This window comes from Microplitis demolitor, chromosome 6 (assembly GCF_026212275.2).
Source record: "Microplitis demolitor isolate Queensland-Clemson2020A chromosome 6, iyMicDemo2.1a, whole genome shotgun sequence".
In the NCBI taxonomy this organism is placed as follows: domain Eukaryota; kingdom Metazoa; phylum Arthropoda; class Insecta; order Hymenoptera; family Braconidae; genus Microplitis; species Microplitis demolitor.
Window position 1 is genome coordinate 12,988,108 of NC_068550.1, and position 22,033 is coordinate 13,010,140.

A 22,033-nucleotide genomic window follows, 5' to 3' on the forward strand; every position below is an offset into this window, starting at 1 on the left:
TTTAAAAAAAAAATAAATATTTAAGGCACGGTTTCAAGGAGATGGCTCGTTTTACGTCAATTTACTAACAGAGGTTTTTTGTAGGGAATTCCATTTACTTTGAGAATATACGTTGCTCAAATTTTTCAGATAGATGATTTACGAGTTTTGGGTGTAAAATCAAATTTTTTGTCAAAAAACAAATAGTCGTAACGATACTTCTCTCATTATCAATATTAAAGGCTCAAACTTGCCTAATAATTTTTTTTGGTCATCAGGAATAATATTTTCACAGTATCGAAAGAAAAAAGAAATACTCGATTTTTTTGGCCCAGTCTAATAAATATGCATTGTAATATCCATTTAATATTTTTGAAGGAAATTAAACGCTCTATAACAAAAGTCTTATCATTTTTTGATAAATCTATCTGTTCGAAAGTTATTGGAGCTGGTAGTAAAAACTACAGCAAATTTCGAGATTTTTTTACTTTTTCAGCAAAACTATCAGACGTCTCGAAAAATGTACAGAAACCTTTTTTGTAGACAATGTACTCCCTACAAATTATTTTGAATAAAGTTTGTCCAAATTGCCCATTGTCTTCTAGTTATTTTCATTTTAATGTTAAGTTCTCAAAATCGATTATACGACTATTGTTTTTGCGCTTGGTATTTAAATGAAAATAACAAAAAACCAATGCAGAATTTGAATAAAGTCTATTCGAAATAGTTTGTAGGGAATAAAATTGTCTACAAAAAAGGTCTCAGGCCATTTTTTGAGAAGTCTGATAGTTTTGCTAGAAAAATAAAAAGATCTCGAAATTTACTGTAGATTTAACTACGAGCTCCAATAACTTTCGAACAGATGGATTTATCGAAAAATGATAAGAACCTTTTATTTTTTTAGAGCGTTAAATTTCCTACAAAAATTTTTAATGGACATTACAATGCATGTTTATGGTTCATTAGTTTCAAAAATCAGAAGAAAAAAATAATTTTTTCCTGTGTGATTCTCATGGGAAATCGAAACGTGCGATGCGGACAACCTTAATATTAATATTCAGGTCTTAATATTTTAGGAGGCCTATTTTGGCATCTAAACAAAAATTTTGAGCCTGGTTCCAAGGAAAAAAAAAATTTTTGTTTTTTTGAAACGCCCTAATATACATAGGGCATTCCACGCCAAATCGGACGGTTTTAAGAATTGTAATTGTTTGTTTTCGTTATTTTTTGGTATTTTTTAGTACTCTTTAAAAAACTCATCCTCCTAAATTTTGAGATTTTTTTGATCATTGGTTCAAAAGATATAAAATTTTCAAAAAAATTGCTCTTTTCATGGATTTTTGCTTATAACTTCTTAAAAAATGACTTAAATATACAAAATCAAAGAATAAAAAAGTTCCGTTATTCCATCTTATTTTAGAAAAAAAATACAAATAATTTTTTAGGAAAATTTTCCCGCGTTATTTTTGAGTTTTAAAACTTTAAAGTCGTTTTCTGAAAATAATGCATATTTTGATATTCTTGAAAATTTGTGACAACAAACTTCTATCTATTCCACAACTCTTCAGGTGGTTCCGATCATAGTACCTCCGTGGTTACTATTTTTTTTCGATTATTGAAAATTGAAAAAATTTATTTTTCGCTATAAATTATTATCCGTAATGATGTTTCACGCTGTACAATTGTTCTTCTTATATATTAAAAATAGATTTCGATATTTTTTTGTTCTGACTAGGGATTTAAAAACAGTAAGCAAAAGTTAATGCTATTCATGAGCAGTTACAATAAATGTTTCAGAAGCAACTATTTTAAAGCAAAAAAACATTAGATTTGGTATACAATTCAGCTATGATCATTACAGGAGCTGAAAAATATGATATAATTATTCGATAAAGTGACGGAGCTATATTTACCAAGAAGTACTCTAGTTCATAGAATAATCGTTAATGGAAAATTTTTAAAAGAACTCAGAAATTATTAAAAACGTTTCTAATACAGTTTCGTCGCTTTTTCGAATAATTATAGGATATTTTTGAGCTTCTGTAATCGTCTTAGCTGAATTTTATAGCAAATCTAATGTTCCTTTTGCATCGAAATAGTTTCTCCTTAATAAATAAAAACATTTATTATAACTGCTCATGAATAGCATTTACTTTTTCTTACTGCTTTTAAATTGCTTCTAAGTACAAAAAAACATCGAAATCAAATTTTAATATGTAAGAAAAATAAGGGTACAGTGTCAAAAATCGGTACGGATAATAATTTACAGTGAAAAAAAGTTTTTTCAATGTTCAATTATCGAAACAAAATAGTAACCACCGAGATCCTATGACCGAAAAAACCTGAAAAGTTATAGAATAGATAGTAGTTTGTTGTCACAAATTTTCAGGAAAATTAAATTATGCATGATTTTCCGAAAACGACTATAAGGTTTTGAAACTCACAAATAACGCGGAAAAATTTTTCTAAAAAATTATTTGTATTTTTTCTCTAAAAGTACATGGAATAATGAAACTTTTTTATTCTCTAAATTTGTTTATTTAAGATGCGTTTTCCTTTGTTTCTCTATTTGCACTCAACTGGATAAACAGTACTATCTTTGTTGCACTTGTACAGTAAATGGAAACTTTGTCCAAGCTTTTCTCATAAACAAATGGAAGTTATCAAAAAATTGAAGTGCACTTCACTAGTTCATAGAGTAAAGCATCGGGTCCGTGCCTTTATTTTGCGTTTAGAGCTTTCATTTCAGAGAAAAGCTTGGATGAAATTATCTCGTAATCGTTCTTAAACCATTTTTCAAAAAGTCATGAGCAAAAAACCATGAAAAGAACGGTTTTTTTGAAAATTTCATATCTTTTGAACCAATGATCAAAAAAATCTCAAAATTTAGAAGGATGAGTTTTTTTAAGAGTACTAAAAAATATTCAGAAATGACGGAAATTAAAAATTAAAATTCTTAAAACCGTCCGATTTGGCGTGGAATGCCCCACATATTTATACTTGAATCTGTACTTAGCGCAAGATAACCTTAGCAGTTCTGATTCACGGTAATTTACCGTGAATCCTGGTGAAGCGCCGTGAATTACGGTGATTCATCGTTAATCACCGTGAAAGCTAACCGCGATGTTACCGTAAATTGCCCTCTAGTGGTTTGGATCTACAGTAATTCACGGTAAATTACTGTGGGAGCTCCCTGCGATGGGACTGTGAACCACCGTAATTTATTACTTTTATTATTACTACTAGTATATGATTTTTACTAGTCGAAGAAATGCAATTTCTTTCCAAAAAATTGACTAGTTGGGTCAGTTAAATCATTGTTCGAACTACGCAAGCCCAATTTCAAAGAAAAATTATTCTTGGCGACAATGATAATAAATATTAATGTCATAATGGAATATAGAATATACTATATTACTATAAGAAGGGTACTTACTCTATAAAATAACAGAGGAGTACCCGGTTCAGAATTACTTTCAAGTTTGAAATATAATAGTTCTAGAATAAATCTCTTACCAGGGACACCACAAGCAGCTAGGCGCAATTTTGTGGCGAGCATTGAATTACCCCCATTGCTTGTACCTAGCACTCGTGACTTATCCTTCCCCAATGTTTGCTTTGTCTCGAAAGACCGAATCATGGTCAATATCCACTGCTTGATTATAAAATATCACCATGTTTCACTGTGAATCACCATGATTCTACCTTGATTTTACTTCAAATCACCATATGAAATCACCGAGACTCATCATGGGAGCTCACAAAAATTTTACTGAGATTTCACCGCAAATCACCGTGAAATTTCACTGTAATCTTATGCTGACATCACTGAGAATCATGGTGATTCACCTTTATTCGCCGCAAATCACCAAAATTCGCAGTGAATCATCAAGTATTGTCATAATTTTACCCTATTAGCATGATTTACCGTGATTCATCTTAAATCAGGGTGAACTATGACCACCAGGAAATACCGTATATCTTTCGATATTCATGGATAATTAATATTACATAAATTTATAGATAATCTAAAAGTTAAAAAAAAAAATGATAAACGTTTGACCCTGTAGACCAATTCAACAGTCTTGTTGTTTCCGAGCTCAGAGAATTCGGAAACGAAACTATCGGTCAATTGTTGACTTCTTTGAGCTCAAAAAACGGTTGGAAAATAGTTGCCGGCAGGGTTGCCAGATTGGGTTACTTATCGCGAATTGGGCGATTTTCTCTATGCAATTGCTACTAAATTAATGTTTGGGCTACAAGTCGCAATTTGGGCGATTTTTAATGTTTCAAGATTGGGAATAACCTTACTCAATATTTTCAAATATTATTTTTTAATTTCCAATAGTGAATGACTTGAATCAAACATCATCATGTAAAAAAAGCGTATGTTAAAATTCTGAGTGTTGAGTATTTGACGCTTTTTTGTGTCAATTTGACATACAGTATTTATCTTGTTTGAACTGTCGCAATCGGTTGATTTTTCAACACACAAAAATGTTATTTTATACGAAAGTAACACTTTTCAAATATTGCTGTCAAATCAACAGACAAAATATGTTAAGAATAATCTCGACCATCACAAAAAAATTCTAGGAAAATTAGTTATTTTTAACACATTCGCGTGTAACTTTTTTTAACGCTCACAACATGTTGAAATAACATAAAAATAAGTGTAAAACGTTTGTTTTATTATAGATGATATCTGTTGATTTTGACGAATCCTTTTTTACTGGGTAATTTCATCCTAACTGTTGAAAGTAAATTATTATTCTGTTTTAAAAAATCAGATAAAGAAATATGCACACATTTAATGTAAATTAAAACCTGCATCCACGATATTCTGCTTTTTGCACTAAAAAATAATTCATAATTTGCAAAAAATTAATAAAAATTTCGATTAAGATTATTTTTTCATCAAATTTATCCTAAAAATATCATATAATTTTCGCTACATAAAAGATAATTGCAATAATACTTTTTGAAACGTTAATTCCAATTTATGTGGTATAGTGTACTCTTATTGGTTAATAGAGAATAAATTATAAGCTGACAGCATTATTTTAAATTTGAAAATGATCGGGCGACTTGTTAAAGTATTTCGCTACTTTTGATCATAGATGGGGTGACTCGAACAAAAATTTTCTGGCAATCCTGGTTGCCGCAATGCCCTCAGCATTGTAATCTGGGTCTCAGAGCCATGCTGTTTCGTCGTGCCTGCTATGCATACGTGTAAGTAATACAATAGCTCCAATACTATACAGTAATGTAAATAACGCCATACTTCTGGATCTCGTTACAATGCTGTCTTGAAATATTTCACATACTATTTTAGTATCTATCTTGATACCATACCAGCACGGTGTTTAACGGCATTTATTTCTTACCGTATACAAAAGAGTTTATTACAATATTTTTTATGTAAGTTATGGTAAATTTGATCCGCTAGAGTACTTTTTTCCCTTGATTTTTATCTCTGTATTTGTCAATGATATAGAGATCTTACTTTGAAAATACGTCGGGAAATTCACAAGGAGTTAAAAGAAGGCATGATTACAACTGAGAGAGCCCGAAAAATATTTGACAGTGTTATTATAAAGTAAGAATCTCTAATGTTTCTTGTCCCTTTCTAATTATAATCGTATACTAAAATCGGCTTCAGCTAGGCTCAATCGTAAGTAGCTTTGATTGCTTTCAACAGGATTGAGTTGAGAATTATCAATTTAATTTCAGTCAATACTGCAACTCTGGTTAAATCAAAATTCTTACTACCATCACTCCAATTTACTACCACTCGAACATCGCTTCAAAACAAAGCTCTCATAACTCCCGGTATCAATCTGTGATTTCGTGACGACAACAACGGATGTGTTATGTCCAAATAATTTTTTTTTTATTCTAATAATTATTTAAAAATAATTATTACAGAGCTCTTCTTTTCAAAAGCGCGCGAAAACGCAGCGTCAGCTTTTTCCACCTTTTTATGCGACAAAGAATAGTGGGAGGATAACTGCAATAAGGCGAACGAACAATTAATAAACTGTCGTCACCTTCCACCAATAACAATAATTAAAAATTCCCCATCAATCGCTAAATCAAAGTTTACAAAAAGCCTGAGCACCCATAGCTCATGGCTAGTCGGTTCTTCTTACTTACGGTCCGCGAATATTCGAACGTCGAACTTTCGTGCACTCTTATTGCAGGATTCCGCCCCAGGCGTTGAAAAGTCAATAAGAGGATCTTTAATATTTTCTATTTAAACCTTATTGCAGGAATCCGCTTCGGCGTTGAATAATCAATAAGGCATTCAAAAATTGACATCTTTTTGCAGTCAATTATTGCAGGATTCCGCTTAGGCGTTGAAAAAGCAATAATCGACTTTATCTATTAAAAATCCTCACAGATTAATAGAAACTTCCGGTCCGATTGAAATAGTGACGCAAATCACGTGTATTTGCGATTCCATCTCGGTCTAAGTTATTTTTCGCATAAAATCACTTCTCGGGTGTGTAAAAAGGACGCATAAAACATAAAATAAAAATCTCATAAAAATATCCGTGAATAATAAATATTCTTAAAATATCAATTGTTAAAAATTTGTGTAAAGGATTCAGTGTACAAGTAAATTGTAGCTAAATCAGAAATAAAAAGCCATAAATCATTGGTTCAGCCTTCCGAGTTTCATTCGAGAGTAGCACATCAGTTTACATCCTACAACCCCAGCCACGCCCATCCAACCAAATCCTACAGGAGGAAGCTGAGTGAGCTGCAACGTTCTGGAGGGATCTAACCTGCCGTGACTAGAAAGAAAGAAACATCGAAAGGTAGGTGAAAGATTTACATTCTATTCTTTCATAAGACAACTGGTTCAACACAAGATCACCAGTCTCTTCGGAAACGTTTGGGTTCTTACTTCGAAGTAAAAGATCCACCATAAATAATAAATTATAGGAAGATACCTCTTCCTCGTATTCTTTAATGTTGTCCGCAACCTCCAAATCGCTCGTCTAAATTTTTCTATCGCTACCAAAGGGAGAAATCCCGGATAATCAATTTATATTTTAGCGGCGGACATAACAGATGTAATTATTTTCTAGCTGCTCCAAAATTCTACCGTTCGGTCCGAAATCCCACAACGCACTACTCGGCTCTATTTTCTCATCCAGTCTTTCACTTACACCTTACATGCACTCTTAAATTTAATTTTTTCATCTACTCAAACACTTATACAAAGACGACGTAGCCCCACATATATTCTGTGGACCAATTCCTAAAGGAATGTCAAAACTCCACCTAAAAGGAGCGATGACGTCTCTTGTTCCTCTATAGTTACCTCATCATTCAGAAGGCTAGGCGCTATGCTTAGTTATTGTTACCGGCCTAGAGGATCGTTGCTTTTTGCTATTCGCATTCACAAACACTAAAACAGTCACAAATACCATAAACACAGGTACAACTAACTCTACTAAATATGTACTGTATACTTAACTCAAAGTGTAAAATGAGCGAATAAACAAATGGATCTGGTTTAGCCGAGGTTACTTAAACAATTAAAAATTACTCAAATTTTATCAATAAATAAATTATAGATTTATTTACACTTATTTACACTTAAAAATTATGAGAACTTATATTAAAGTGAATGCGACTAGATAATTTATACGCGATAGCGAATGCAACTCAATGATTTTAGTCACGTATAAAATTGACACGCGGTCAGTAGCGGTTAATTCAATGATAATTAATTAACAATTAATTATTGTCACAAGAACAATTTATTTATTCTCAATAAATAGCAGCCTTGATGTACTGTCTAAATATTGAGGATAATTTAGCGTAGCGATTTGATTTAATATTACACAAGAATAATAAGCGGAGCGGTTCAAGCACGAGGTTGCACTTAGCAAAGACACGTTGTAGAAACTCTGAGCGAAGCGGTTAGACAGATAGTTGTAGAATGAATAATGGTAGCGTCGTTGAATCGTCGAGAAGCTTGGTGTCGACGTGGCAGCTTTGCTGCATATAACGAATTTTCCTATTGGCTTAAAAGCGCGCCAACTGGTATCAGTTGATAGCGAACTATCTCATAGACTGACCAATATAAAACGAATTTTGTGATTGGTCAGCTTGTAGCGGGTTCTCAGGACGTCTTGACACGATCCTGAGTTAGAAATTGTATGTGCCGGGCCCAAATAGCGAGTGACCCGGCACTATTCTGACCTTCAGTCAGTAGCGAGCTCGGCTTCTCCCGAACCGAGCGGAAATGCACGAAGCTTGACTTAAATTAATCAAGCTCGTGACTGAACACAAAGACATATTATACATATTCGTTCTCTCATTTACTAAATATTTCACTCAGATATATGACGAGTGTCCATACTCACATTTATTAAATACTTGGGATTGCTACCCCAGCTCATAATAAATCTCTGTTTTTTATTCGGGATTCCCCATTCGATATGAAGCTCTTTTATAGTCAGCTTCCGCTTCTTTTGTTTCCGTCACAATATGTGATGTTGCAATACATCTATATATATATATATATATATATATATATATATATATAGATAGATAGATAGATAGATATATATATATATAGATATATATATATATATATATATATATGTGTGTGTGTGTGTGTATGTATGCTGTCCATATACGAATACCTATGACGTATTTTTGGGTTTGCTTTCAATTCCCACAGAAAATGTATGTGAGTATGAATGTTCAAGTCACAGGAGAGTGAGAGTGGTGAGAATAGGAACGAACAACTACAAAATAATATGTGTCTTTCCCTCTCTGCACAACTTTACCACTATGGCCGGTTCCTTAAGAAGAGCCCTTCGACTCAATGTTTTCCAGATGTTCCACGCCAGGATTTCTCCAAGTCTTTTGCGGCCACGAGTCCCTCGTCACCATAAATGTCAACGTAGAAGTCTTGATAGATTTTACCAAAGCATTTCCTTGTTTTAGTTCGACTCAAATTTCTACGACTTTCCCAGCCAAAACATCTGTTACCAATAGGTTCCACGGTTTCAAATCGAATCCAAAAGTCTTTAGGGAACATCCATAAATTACGTAACATATTTTGAAGATTTTTCAGATCCCTCCCCCCTGGTATGTAACAAATCGTAACAAATGACCAGACCCCCATGTCCCTAAGAGATCTGTTACGTAACATTATAATTTCGTCGCAACCGATAAAGTTCTTGAATAATTTAAATTCAAATTTCTTGCACACTCTAATTGCTATATATTCATACTTAGGCTGAAGCATTAGTTTTCTTTTGGTTCCTTCAATTTCTTTACATTATTTTATTGATTCTCCGACATTTTCCTTAGGTTTCTTTTGATGTTCTTACATTCTTGCCATGTTTTTTTTTTGCTTTTCTTGCTGCCTCTAAGCTGTTCTGAGTTCTCTATTCGAAGTTTCTAATTTTCGGCAACAATAGTTATGAATGATGATTTGCTTTTGATTCTCCTTCGTTCTTGAAAGATTCACGTAAAAAGTTTCATGAATCAAAAACCAATTAATTAAAAATCTGCCAATCGTTTTCAAGAGCACTGGCCGACAACCGCTACCCAAAAAAAAAGTATCCATGTTTGTGTTTGCAGACTAGATACTTTACTTGGCTTTAATAGAGCATTATTATATCAGTACTCTAGTGAACTCATTTATATAGATAAGAAGTTTAAAACAAACTTGGTATTTAGTACGATTTCCAATTATTTTTAGTAAAATTCTAAAAATATGATCGAATTATAAATAGACAATACTCATAATTTCGTAAGTTTGATAATATTTCCTAAATAGTTGAATTTCCAAACAAAATATAAGAGATTTTTTTTGAAGAGCGGTAATTTTTCTCGTTGTACTGAAATGGTAAAGTATCATTGCTCAGGCAGGGTTAAACGGCATTGGAATCGACTTTTTTATTATTTTTGAATCACAAATCAGTCATTCACATCATGGCTAAGTAAACAAATCTAATTTTCGAAATAACGTACGCTATAATCAAATTTACATGGAGTTGAATGAGGATGTGGGATCCCTGCTTAAAAAATCCGATAGATTTTCATAGCTGTATATGGGGCGTTCCACGCCAAATCGGAAACCATTTAGTTTTTGCATCTCGGATTTTTTCGAAACTCTTTTATTTTTCAGTATAGGTTGAAAGAGGCCCTCATGATTTTTTTCAAATTTTTTCCTCCAACAGTTTTCGAGATATCAAATTTTGAAAAATATAGAGATTTTGTATTCAAATGCCTACAACTTTGAGAGAAACGGTTTAAATAAAATTTTCATAGAGACAAAATATGTTTCTTTTTAGACATCTTTTCAGTAAAAAATTAAAAAAAAAATTTTTTTGAACCACGCTACTATTGAAATTTTAAATTTTAAGTATAAATTGTCAATTTAAAAAAAACACGTACTGATCAATTTTCCTCATAATTTTTTACAGCAAACTGTCACCTTTTCTACAATTTTTTCAGCGATGCTCATTATGGGATAACGATGGGGTCTATTTTTTTCGATTTTTTAAATTTCACATTCCGGTTTTTTTTTAAAGAAAAATGTGTAAAAAAAATATCATGCTCAGGATTTACTATTAATAATTATCTGACACACAATTATCATTAAAATTTTCAAATTGTATTTTCACAAAAAAATTATTAAATGTATAAGAAAATAGATGTGAATTGATAATAGATTTTCTGTGGAAATACAATTTGAAAATTTTGATGATAATTGTGTGTCAGATAATTATTAATAGTAAATCCTGAGCATGATATTTTTTTTACACATTTTTCTTTAAAAAAAAACCGGAATGTGAAATTTAAAAAATCGAAAAAAATAGACCCCATCGTTATCCCATAATGAGCATCGCTGAAAAAATTGTAGAAAAGGTGACAGTTTGCTGTAAAAAATTATGAGGAAAATTGATCAGTACGTGTTTTTTTTAAATTGACAATTTATACTTAAAATTTAAAATTTCAATAGTAGCGTGGTTCAAAAAAAATTTTTTTTTATTTTTTACTGAAAATATGTCTAAAAACAAACATATTATGTTGTTCAGTCACGAGCTTGATTAATTTGAATCAAGCTTCGTGCATTTCCGCTCGGTTCGGGAGTTGCCGAACTCGCTACTGACTGAAGGTCAGAATAGTGCCGGGTCACTCGCTATTTGGGTCCGGCACATACAATTTCTAACTCAGGATCGTGTCAAGACGTCCTGAGAACCCGCTACAAGCTGACCAATCACAAAATTCGTTTTATATTGGTCAGCCTATGAGAGAGCTCGCTATCAACTGATACCTGTTGGCGCGCTTTTAAGCCAATAGGAAAATTCGTTATATGCAGCAAGGCTGCCACGTCGACACCAAGCTTCTCGACGATTCAACGACGCTACCATTATTCATTCTACAACTATCTGTCTAACCGCTTCGCTCAGAGATTCTACAACGTGTCTTTGCTACTTGCAACCTCGTGCTTGAACCGCTTCAGTAAATAATTTGTGTAAAATTATAACTAAATCGCTACGCTAAATTATCCTCAATATTTAGACAGTACATCAAGGCTGCTATTTATTGAGAATAAATAAATTGTTCTTGTGACAATAATTAATTGTTAATTAATTATCATTGAATTAACCGCTACTGACCGCGTGTCATTTTTATACGTGACTAAAATCATTGAGTTGCATTCGCTATCGCGTATAATTTATCTAGTCGCATTCGCTATTAATCATAATTCTCATAATTTTTAAGTGTAAATAAGTGTAAATAAATCTATAATTCATTTAGTGACAAAATCTGTGTAATTTTTAATCGTTTAACCAACCTCGCCTAAACCAGATCCATTTAGTTTATTCGCTCATTTTACATATGTCTCTATGAAAATTTTATTTAACCACTTTTCACGAAGTTGTAGGCATTTGAAAAAAAAATCTCTATATTTTTCAAAATTTGATATCTTGAAAACGGTTGGAGGTCAAAAATTTGAAAAAAATCATGAGGGCCTCTCTCAACCTATACTAAAAGATAAAAGAGTTTCAAATACATCCGAGATGCAAAAGCTAAATGGTATTCGATTTGGAGTGGAACGCCCCATATATAAAGCGTTATACTTAACTATAGCACTTCTCATAGAACTCATTTATTCTTATAAAATCTCCATCGGAATTAATAAGAAACTATTGAATTCTATGATATTTTCTATACAGAGATCTCATATAATTCTTCTTTGGTTCTCTTTAGTTGTAAAAAACAGGGGAGAATAAAAAAAAATTACAGAAAATCAATTTTTCGACTCGTGGCGTACGATTAGAATTTTTATTCAAATTTTTATCTAAGCAATGTAATTCAATCTTTGTTACGTAATACATGTCGAATCGACTACCCCCCCCCCCTTAAAGTAACAAAGCATTACAAATTGAAAAGCCCCCCCCCTCCGCCCTCAAAATGTGTTACGTAATTTATGGATGTTCTCTAACCACGTAACATTCAATCGAACTCCTTGGCTGAGTAAGAGAACGAGGTAATTCGGTATTCCGATATTAAATAATAAATTTTAAATATTCCTTTTGCTCGCCGCCTTCTCTCACTCTGATTGTGACAAGAAATAACATAAATTTTTATTATACATGTTTTTCTATAAACCTTCACAAACTACTAACATCTCTCAAACAAATTATCCATTTAGATAGTTGTTTTGACTATCAATTGTCTTATTTCTGGCCACATATGCTCATGTATGAACTATATACGTTATGCATAGCCATATATGTTTTATTTTAACGGGTAAATATATGGTTGAAATTATATTCAATATAGTTTAACAGATTTCTATTTTAAGAAATGTATACCATACACGGAAAAAACAATATAGCAATGGCAACTTTCTAGAATAGTGTTCAGTTCCTTCTGTAAAAGAAAAATTTCAGACAGTACTCTATGCTATCTAGACTGTATCCATTACTGTCCAGAAAAAAATTTTTCTTCGATTTTTCCTCGAAAAACTGAAAAAAAAATCGGTCTGTCGGTTGACCCTGCGGGCCAGCCCCAAAACTTCCCACCTATTTCGAGCTCCTTGAGCTCAGAAAATTGTTGTAGATACATTCACTCTTTGAGCTCGAAAATACTTTTGTATGCCTTTGTTTTCGAAAGAAAACGTTTTTTACGATTTTTTTTCAAACGATATCTCTCGAACGAATAAACCGATTAAGACGTTCAAGGCGACAATCGACATGTTTTATGGAGTTCTATAACTGATCAGATTTTTGAATTGATTCATCAAGTCGTTTTTGAAATACTTTAAAAATACTAAAAAAAAAAATTTGAAATCGATCGCGTCGGTCGTTTCAAAATATTTAGAAAAAACCATTTTTCACCATTTCTTTCTCCCGCGATAACTCTCGAACGAATTATCCGATTTTGATGTTTGAGGTGGCAATTTTGAAGTCGATCGTATGAGTCGTTTCTGAGAAATCAATAAAAAACTAAAAAAAAAATTTTTTTTTTTTCGTAATTCGCAAATATTTTCGAGTCTATTCGATCAAATGATCTGAAATTTTTAGGAAAGTTGACGGCCAACAAGCTCTTTCGATTGCCACCTCAACCATCCAAATCGATTTATTAGTTAAAAAGTTACAAAGAGTTTACATACATACACACACATACACACACATACACACACACACACACACACACACACGCACACACACACACGCACACACACACACGCACGCACACACACACACACACACACACACACACACACACACACACACACACACACACACACACACACACACACACACACACACACACTCGGACACACTCGGACATCATTCTGAAAATTGTCAGAATAGCTTCCTAGGACCTCAAAACGTCGACATCTGATGAAAACTCGATTTTCAAAAATCGGGGTGAAAACAATAACTTCCCGAAATTTTTGAAAATCGTCGATTTTCTAAGCGGGAAGTTAAAAATTTATTTATATGTATTTTGAATGGGAAAATAAACTTGTAAACCACCAGCTTAATTTTTGAGATACCGAGCTGATTTTTTAGGAGGATTTTTTTTAGGTCCTAAAGAAACTTTTGAGACTATGAGACGTGAACAAAAAAATCATTTTCTTTTACACTCCCAAAAAGTCATACGTTTCTATTTATGGCCATATATGTTTGTTAAATTACCAATATGCATGGTCATGCATTGTCATACATAGCCTGATATGGCCATTTATGCCTATACATGACTATGTACGACCATGCATGCCCATACATGGACCATATATGTTTAATTAATCATGGGTATAAATGGGCATATATAAGGCATGTATGGCCATATAAGGCCGTGTATGATACATCTATGGTCATGGATGACAATATTAAAAAAGTTTGCATGCCCATTAGGCTGGGCCGAAAATCCGCTTTTCTAAAATTTCGTTTAGTAATAGCAAAAATATTGTTTATGAAGTCATCAAAAAATTTTGTATGAAAGGAAAAAATTTTTGGTCAACATTTCAGGCTCACCCATTGCAGTCAAAGATAAAAATGCTCAAAAAATTTTTTCATCAACTTATTTCAATCGGAAATTTTATGCTCTACAAAAAAGTTCTTTACAGAAAATTACGTAGGACCCATAGATTCAGAGATTATCCCAATTTTAGTATCAAAATAGTAGATTTTCGCCATTAAAATAATCTTGTTAGTTTGAAATCTATTTATAAGTTCTCCATTCGACAGGAAATTAAATTTTCTTTCAAAATGTTTCTTTGTTAAATTTTTTACGAGTGATAATTATTAAAATTATTCCAATTTTCGTTCAAAAAGTGGCTTTTTCGACAGTAAATGAATTATATCTTGGTATAAAATGATTAATAAATCAATTATTGTCGAAAAAATTTAATTTTTTACAAAAAAGTTCTTATATTGAATCACGTGCCTTTAATATTTTTTATAATAATTACAAATTTCCGATAAAAATCAGTTTTCTAATTATAGTCAAATGCATAGTATTTTTCTATCGAAATTCGTAAGAGCACTCAACAATTCAGGATACGAAGTAGTAAGTGTTACGTCCGAATTATTTTTCATTTTCATTTCTTTCGGTTGCTTTCATATTATTATGTCATTTCATCATATTTTATTTTATTCTATTTTATCTTTATTTTAGTATTTAAAAATTTGTCTAGACACGTAAATTATGTCCAAATATTTTACCAAATGAAAAAAAATTTCTAATCCTCACCAAGGTCAGAGTGGCAGCTGACGCACTTCCTTATCGCCACTGCACTATAAATAAGTAAAAGCAAATAATACTACTGTAATGAGTTTTTAATATGTTTCGACGGTTTTTGACGGTTGGACTTAGAATATTTTCTCGATCACTACGCTTTAGAAAGCAACGCTAGAGGGCGATGGAATTTATCCTTTTCCGTATGTGTGACGGATGGCTCAAGTAATAAAAGCGCTCGTTAAAGCCCGTATTGGGCAACTTAGTCTCCCGAGACGTTTTTTCTGGAGGAAGACCATTCCCTGGACAACATCTGGAACTTCGACTACCCCGAGTCCGACCGGACCAAGGTAAGCGAAATTTTGATTCTCGGGGAGATTTAAGGGTCCCCACTCTGAGGCCTTCTGCCAAGGGGTGGTAGGTAGAACTAGCCGTGTAGGTGGGGGTTTGACGGAGACCATCCGCTTACCCCAGGGAAGGGGAACTCGTGCAGGGCCGACGGGGAAGTCGACCAGACACCCCTGAAGCATCTGGGAGAGGGGGTAGACCCGCGTTACTAGTCCGCGTAAATTGTGTGTGTGTGGGAATTGACCGCGTAACCGTGTGTACGTATTTACAGAACCGTGATAAACCGTGATTTGAAATAGTTTTAAATAATAAAAAAAAAACCGTAATCATTTATTGTAAAGGTAGTAGAACAAGGGCTCGAAGCCTATGTAAAGGTTTGATTTGAATAAACTTTAAAGTATTACATTTAATATTGTCCATCTTTTGAAAACCCCCTTTGTTTTCAACCCTGGACTCCGGCGAGCTAAACCGAGCCAAAGGGGTAGTTTTGTATATCTTCTAATTTTGCTTTCTGGGATATTTTATTGGCTAATCATTAAATTTCCTTGCATTCAGATATTATTTGTCTATTTACTGTTTTGTCTTTTCTGGTTCTGATTTGGTTCATTTCCGACTTATCAATTAATAACTTTTAACTGGCAGCTGAAATCAACCCCAGTTTTACCCGTTACAACCGTACGTTCTACGACTTGTGTATGGCAAGGAAAATTTAGAAATTCCTATATACTTCTCGGACTAACATTATTATTTGCTAAAATTTCTCTCAATTCTTCGTTAGATACATTAGTTAGAACGGGAGAAGATGTCACCGTACATTGATTTCAATTAATCATTTTGTTATATTCTTTGGCATTGATCTGAATAGCAGGTAACTTAAAGTAACGAATAACATGTCTTTTTGCTGATTCTGAATTTTTTCTTGCTTTAATAATAGTTTTTAAAGTAAATTCCCAAAAATTTTTATTATCATCAACTAACATCGTAAGAAGTAAATTTTCCGGAAATGCAAAAAAGGCATTCCTTGAGAGACAATCAGTAATAATTTTTTCTTTCAGCTTTAGGCATATAGCGAGATCTCTTGAGCAATTAAAACAAATGTTTTGGACCTTGAACAATTGTACTATTTAATTTAATCGAAAACCAAATAGGTACATAAACTTTAAGAATATAGACAACTAATTTCATTAATTTTGGGTCAGGTTAATAGAAGAGGTCGATTTTCGAGATAAATTGATTTCACTGAATGATGAATTAGAAAATAAGTCTGAAGATATCAAATTTTGGTTTAAATCTGAGATACTATGAGGTAAACGTTCTGTATATTCATCATTCGGCTCTGGGATGTTCAAAAATTGTTGAGAGATTTTTCGTAAGCGTGTAGTTCTCTGATCAACGAGAAATTCATGTTGAGGGACAGGTTTTTTTTTCTGGACAATTGCAGATACTGAATTCAAGACATTTACAAGAGCTTACATCCAATAATTTTTTTGAATCAGTCCTGTAATCATTAATTTTTTGCTGTCCAGATGACGAAGAATAGCGATTATTACTCACTATTTTTTAAGCTTCAAATGTTTTTCATGTTGAGCAATTATTAATTGGATAATTCGTTTTGTTGAAACTGTTGGGACAGAAATCATAGAGAATAACTTTTCTACGTCTGTATCTACAATACTAGCAATTTCAGAAAGTGATGGCACAAATTGACTCTCGTTTTTTCTTTCTTGTCTAAGGAAATTGTAATATCTCACAATGTCTTCATTGCTTGGAAGATGATTCTTGGCTAATTTCTCTGGCTCTCCAAATATAGAACACGCTGACATTTTGAGAAAGTGCTTTGTACTACTGTTAATAAAATCAGTATGGAGAAACAATATTAGAAATTTGCAGCCGATGTTCAAATTGACAATTAAGAAATTCCATAAAGTATACTTACAAAACAACAAGAAAATAATAATGATTTGATGACAGTTATTTTTTTAACGTATGTCCTAATTGTTATGTCCGACTATTATTTAATCATTTTGGTTGCGTGGATTAGGCGTTCGGACTAACCAATGCAATTTTCGGCTCAAATGTTTAGTTCAAGCCTTAATTTGTTTGTTTTAGGATACGTTTCGATATGGACTTTCTTTTATTTCTAATTCCTTAAAAATAGAGTTATCTTTGTAGGTAGATGAATGTAAAAATGCGCTAATCAATACATACGATTTTAACTTAATAGCGTCCTTATTTCCTCTTAAATTTTTGAGGCTGATTGGAAAAGTTATTAAAATTGAAAAGAAAAGAAGTCAATTATAATTGCCTTACCTTTTGTGATGAAGTATATATTTATATTTTTCCTTGAGATGATTCCCGCGTTGTAGACCCTTGAATTGGCTGCTCGGTCTCGATGCAAGCAATCTCCGAATGAGGGTGGGCTGATGACTTATTACTTAACTTATTTTACGAATAATGCACAAAATTTATTGTCATTTATGTTTTTTTTTTTTTTTTCCTTTATTTTAAACTCCAATTCTAGTTTGGTAATAAAAACTCCTTTAGTTTTTTTTGAAGGAAATAGAGCTAATACTCTTTAAAGGGATATCGTCATTACCTTAATCATTAAATAATTACACTCAAAATTTTTGGATTTGAATTTTTGGATATAATAATGTTCACAAATTTGAATTAACACTTAACACTCACAACCAATAACACTTTTTATCCACTCGTAAATTTATTTCTTTTGATACGGAAATTTTTATTTTATATAGAATTTAAAAATTCCTTTATTTTCCTTTGCAGGAAATAGAAGCAGTGCTCTTTAAAGGAAGTGGCTTTTAACGTTGAACATTTATTTAATATTTTTTTCTATTATACTTGTTACCGCGATGCGTGATTTTTTTTTTATGATTTATTTTATGGATTTATAAAAGCGATTTTTATCGGTTTTATTAAATATGAAAATTCAGGATACCGCTGTACCTAGTTTGCGACTCTTGACTGAAAACTTCGAATTCAGCTGATAACCGAAATGCAAGCCTGTGCTCGGTAGAGTGTTTTTATTCTTCAAAATTTTCTTGAACGCCGCAACCATGGAGGTCCGAGTTTAGGGGAAAGGGAAATTTTAGGTGAGTTGCATCTTGTGAGATGTCCCGTTGACGGAACTTAATTTAGTCAATGCTAATTGTGCGCATTAGAGCGATCTTAGCTGACAATAAGTGGGGACCAAAGAATACGAGAATGAAAGACAGAAAGGAAGAAATCTGGTAGAATAGTTTTGTCACACTTCATTGAACCCATCCTTGTTTCTCTCAAGAGAAAATGGAATCTCTATTCCTATGGAGTGTTCAACATGAGTGACTGTAAGTGAAGTTTGCGAAGTCGGACATAACACAATTTAAGTAAACTATTGAACTGAACACGAAATGTCAGGAAACTGTTTTTTCAAGGTTATGTATTGTAATAAAAAGCATTTGAAGATAAAAAGGAAATTTATAGGACAATATAGGGCGCCATCTGTTGGAAATCGCTAAGACAAACGGATCGCTCTCTTTGCAGAAGTCTACTCTAGCGCTAGTAGTGGATATACCGTGAACGAAACGTTGAAAAATGTTCTACTAATTTTTATCAGAAATTTGTAATTATTATGAAAAATATTAAAGACACGTAATTCAATATAAGAACTTTTTTTGTAAAAAATTAAATTCTGTAGACAATAATCGATTTATTAATCATTTTATTCCAAGATATAATTCATTTACTGTCAAAAATGCCACTTTTTGAACGAAAATTGGAATAATTTTAATAATTATCACTCGTAAAAAATTTAACGAAGAAACATTTTGACAGAAAATTTAATTTCCTGTTGAACGGAGAACTTTTAAATAGATTTCAAACTCACAAGAGTATTTTAATGGCGAAAATCTACTATTTTGATACTAAAATTGGGATAATCTCTGAATATATGGGTCCTACGTAATTTTATGTAAGGAACTTTTTTGTAGAGCATAAAATTTCCGATTGAAATAAATTGATGAAAAAATTTTTTGAGCATTTTTATCTTTGACTGCAATGGGCGAGCCTGAGATGTTGACCAAAAATTCTTTCCTTTAATACAAAATTTTTTTCTAACTTAATAAACGATATTTTTGCTATTACTAAAAGAAATTCTAAAAAAGCAGATTTTCGGCCCACCCTAATGCCCATGTATCGCCATATATGTTCCACGTATGGCCATATATTCTTCATATATGCTTCATACATGAACCATATACGGCCATGCATGGCCATGTATGATTCATTTTTCACGGGAAAATACAAAATTTCGCGATTTTTCCAGTTTTGTAACGTTATTCTTCCAATATCTTGAAAACTATGATTGTAACAATAATAATCCAAAGCTTTTTTTGAAAGAGATACTTAAGTTATGAAATAAATTATTCAAAAAAAAAATTTTGAAAAATAATAAATTTGTCAAATTTTCAATTATTGAAATTCATCAAAGATGACGATCGACTTAAAATCTTAGGCTCAATTTTTTTGTATAACACCTTGTATTTATCTTAAAAGATCCTGAAATTTTTAGGACTGGATTTTTTGTTTTTGCCAAAATAAGAATTTTTGAATTTTACTAAAAATATATTTTTTTTTCTTTGTCATCTAAAAATAAAACATATTAGAAGTAGCGCTCCTCTTTAGCCTTCGCCGAGCGAAATAACTTTGAATTAAAATAACAATGCTTCGTTGTCTAAGAGATAAGTAAAATATTAAAAATTAAGTAAAATAAAATTTCATCAATTGAATAAAATAATAAAAGCAAGATTTAAGCAACTTCTAGATTCATATAAATCAAAACAATATTTAAAAAAAAATATTTCAAAACAAAATCAAATTCACATTAGACAATTAAATGCAATTTATAATTTTAACACTTTTATAAAATGGATTAGCTCTTAATTTTCTTTGCCTTTAAGCAATCAAAATTTCGTCAATGACGAATAAGCTTACTTAGAAAACTGAAATCTTTATTAATTTCCAGAAGAGCTATTACCAGGTAATAACATCCCTTTTAATAAATATTTAATTATACCAATTATTTTATTGGTCATGATTAAATCAATATTTTTTCATATTTATTATTTATATAGGGTAAGAGCACCAGTACCCAGCCCCAAACCAGAGCCAGCCACCTCATTTTAAATTATATCTATATATATTTTGAGCCAATGTTAAAGTATATGACTGGCTGGCTACTGGTTAGGGGCTGGGTACTGGTGCTCTTACCCTATATATTTTTCGTGACTTCCAATGCAGTTAGCAACATACGCACAAAGCATTGGAGTCATATTCATAATCAATGTTTATTGATTCCTATTTTTTTTTCTTTATTGCAATAAATTCTTTTTATTATTTGAACGATTTATAATTTATTTCAATTTTAATTATTATTAACTTTGTCCGTTAATAATTATTATTTCATAATATTTTATTATAAGTACTTTATAATTTCATTTCATATTAATTTATTATTTCACTTCATAATTAATAAACTTATTATTAATTATTAATTTTTATTTATTTTTATTTCTATAGTAACAAATATCTTTATCATATAAAGATATTTCAAAGTTCTATTTGATATATTTTTTCAATCATAACTATTTTATATTTGATAATTTTTATTTCATATTTAATTATTAATCATATTCATTATTTCTTCAATCACTTATTTATCAATAAATTTCAATATTTATTATTAATTATAAAATATAGTAATTTGAATTTATATTCAAATTTAATAACAATATTTATCAACATTTTACTTTTTCATTTTCATATTTATTTATAATCATTAAATAATCATTTATCACAAATAAAAAAAATTTGAATTTAAATTCAAATTTAAAAATCATCAGCCGTAATAATAGCTGGGAGTCATTTGCTAATTAATTAATGTATGCATAGCCAGATAGCATAGCAGGTATAGTAAGTGATTGTCAGAAGGAATGAGATGTCGTACCGTAACACTTAATGTTTTTGTTAAGTAAAGTTAAGCAATCACGTAATTTTGCAAATTTTAGGAGTAAAAATTTCACTAATTGACAGAATAATGTGAAAATGACCATTATTGGCGGTTACATTCTTATTTATTTGATAGATATCACATAAATAAGAATATAACTGTCACTAATGGTCTTTTTCCACATTATTAGATGAAATATAATAATTATATTTGATAGATATCAAATAAATCAGAATATAACTGTCAATAATGGTCTATTTCATATTATTATGGCTATAAGTGAAAGTTTTACTGCTGAAATTTACAAAATTACGTGATTGTTTAACTTTATTTAACGAAAAAATAAAGAAATAAAAATTTTTTTTTTTAATAAAATTTAAAAATTCATATTTTTGCAAAAACAAAAAACACAGTTCTAAGAATTTACGGATTTTTCAGAATAAGTACAAGGTGTTATAC

At 31.4% G+C, this 22,033-nt stretch overlaps 1 protein-coding gene across 1 annotated transcript in view; it reads right to left on the reverse strand.

Moving 5' to 3' along the window:
* The window catches only part of LOC128668021 (neither inactivation nor afterpotential protein C-like), a 162,904-nt gene that overhangs the window by 86,190 nt on the left and 54,681 nt on the right, over positions 1 to 22,033 (reverse strand). The gene's annotated exons all lie outside the window — the stretch shown is intronic.